The sequence below is a fragment of the Dasypus novemcinctus genome, chromosome 2 (genome assembly GCF_030445035.2).
Source record: "Dasypus novemcinctus isolate mDasNov1 chromosome 2, mDasNov1.1.hap2, whole genome shotgun sequence".
In the NCBI taxonomy this organism is placed as follows: Eukaryota; Metazoa; Chordata; class Mammalia; order Cingulata; family Dasypodidae; genus Dasypus; species Dasypus novemcinctus.
In genome coordinates, this window is record NC_080674.1 from 167,174,687 (window position 1) to 167,177,084 (window position 2,398).

The window sequence follows — 2,398 nt, forward strand, 5'->3', positions numbered from 1 at the left end:
GGCGGGCCTGGAGGTGGGCCTGGGGGCGGGCCTGGGACGGGGGCAGCGGGGTGGGCCTGGAGGTGGGTCTGGGGGCGGGCCTGGGGGCGGGGGCAGCAGGGCGGGCCTGGAGGTGGGTCTGGGGGCGGGCCTGGGGGCGGGGGCAGCAGGGCGGGCCTGGAGGTGGGTCTGGGGGCGGGCCTGGGGGCGGGGGCAGCGGGGCGGGCCTGGACCTGGGTCTGGGGGCGGGCCTGGGGGCGGGGGCAGTGGGGCGGGCCTGGGGGCGGGCCTGGAGGCGGGGGCAGCGGGGCGGGCCTGGAGGTGGGTCTGGGGGCGGGCCTGGGGGGCGGGGGCAGCGGGGCGGGCCTGGAGGTTGGCCTGGGGGCGGGGGCAGTGGGGCGGGCCTGGACCTGGGTCTGGGGGCGGGCCTGGGGGCGGGCCTGGGGGCGAGCCTGGGGGCGGGGGCAGTGGGGCGGGCCTGGGGGCGGGCCTGGAGGTGGGCCTGGGGGCGGGGGCAGTGGGGCAGGCCTGGAGGTGGGTCTGGGGGCGGGCCTGGGGGCGGGGGCAGCGGGGCGGGCCTGGAGGTGGGTCTGGGGGCGGGCCTGGGGCGGGGGCAGCGGGGCGGGCCTGGAGGTTGGCCTGGGGGCGGGCCTGGGGGCGGGGGCAGTGGGGCGGGCCTGGAGGTGGGCCTGGGGGCGGGGGCAGTGGGGCGGGCCTGGAGGTGGGCCTGGGGGCGGGGGCAGTGGGGCGGGCCTGGGGGCGGGCCTGGGGGCGGGGGCAGTGGGGGGGGCCTGGAGGTGGGTCTGGGGGCGGGGCAACGGGGGCCCGGAGGCGGGCCTAGAGGAGGGGCTGGGGCGGGTGCTGGGAGGAGTCGGGGGCGCCGGCTTCCCGACCTAGAGGCCCGTGGCGGTGGCGGCGAAAGGAGCTACCGGCAGCGCGCGGCTGAGGACATGTTGGAGACAACTGCTTGTGAGGCAAAGGTGTCTACAGAACTATGAATGATACAAGAACTTTACTCGAAATTGAAACTATCCCGATAATGAGTTACAGAAAAACCGAGTTCTAACTGGAAGAATGGCAAGAAATGGGTGCCGCAAAATTCCATCTCATCAAGAACAAGGACATCAGCTAGTAAAGAAGCATTTGGATACTTTTCTTAACAAGAGTGGACTCAGGGTATTTTTCCCTGTGTGGAAAAGCAGTTGAAATGAGAAGGTTTGCAGACCAAGGATACAGTGTAGCTGGGGTGAAGATCAGTAAACTTGGGATTCATGAATTTTTTAAAGAGCAGAATCTTTCTTATTTAAAAGAACCAATTGCTGAAATTCCTGGAGCCAAAGTATTTGAGGTCTTCGGGGAACATTTCATTGTACTGTTGTAACATTTTTTATCTTTCTAGAGTCAAATATCGGCAAATTTTATAGGATTTGGGATAGAGGGCCATTAGTCGCCATTTTCCAGGTGACCAAGAACGCTATGCTGATACAATGCTGCCTCTAACAAGAACAAGGTTTCACTAGCTCGTGTCTATTGTTCATGATCCAAGTAAACACGCAGGCCCAATATTTTAGGTTCCAGACACTGAAATTATAACATTGTTTGACACAATATGTAATATTCATTGTCTAGAGAAGGTTGATGTTTTTAAAGAACGACATAAAAGTTGGGAAATTTACATATTTGAAAAGTTATATCTATTTACAGAAAAGAATAAATGAGAGCAATAAAATCTAATATGTGAACATGTTTTTGAGCAATTTAAAATTATGCTTAGGCATGAAAATATAATGAAGACTAAAAAAATCATTTACAAATCACAGCACTGAACTTTGTTCAAAAATGGATATAACTTTTTTAGGAGAAAAACATAGTAAAATGTTAAAGTGAGTACCTTTGAAGAGGAGTGTGTAATTAGGAGTAAAAGCTGACTAATCTGTTTTGCTTACAAATTGTAAAAAAATTTTGCCATCAGCATGTATTACTTGCATAATATATAAAAGATAAATCCAGTGCGTGTAATTTAAAATATAATAGATATCGAAAAATTGACATTGAGTATAATACTTTAAGGTACAAAGTAAAGAAAAAGTAATCAAAAGAAAGTATATAAAAGGTTAACATTTCCTATAAACACTCCTTAATCCTCAATTTCACATTTTGTCTTTATAATTTTATGTCAGAGAATCAAGAAACAAATAAATTTTAATTAAATGAACCAACCTATATGGAACCAAGTGTTTTTCCCAAAGTGTAAAAATCATTAAAAAATACAAAAATAAGTTTAAAAAAAAAAAAAGTATGGACGCTGAGTGCTTAACCTTGAAACCAGAGTACCTAGTTTCAATCCTGACTCTGCCATTCACTGACTGAGTGACCCTGAGTAAGTTACTTAACCTCTCTGAGCCTCCACTTTGTCATC

The 2,398-nt window shown here is 52.5% G+C and overlaps 1 pseudogene; it reads left to right on the plus strand.

The window, feature by feature from the left end:
- Positions 1–973: 973 nt before the first annotated feature.
- Positions 974–1,697, plus strand: LOC131275304 (thiopurine S-methyltransferase pseudogene; annotated as a pseudogene).
- Positions 1,698–2,398: the final 701 nt, after the last annotated feature.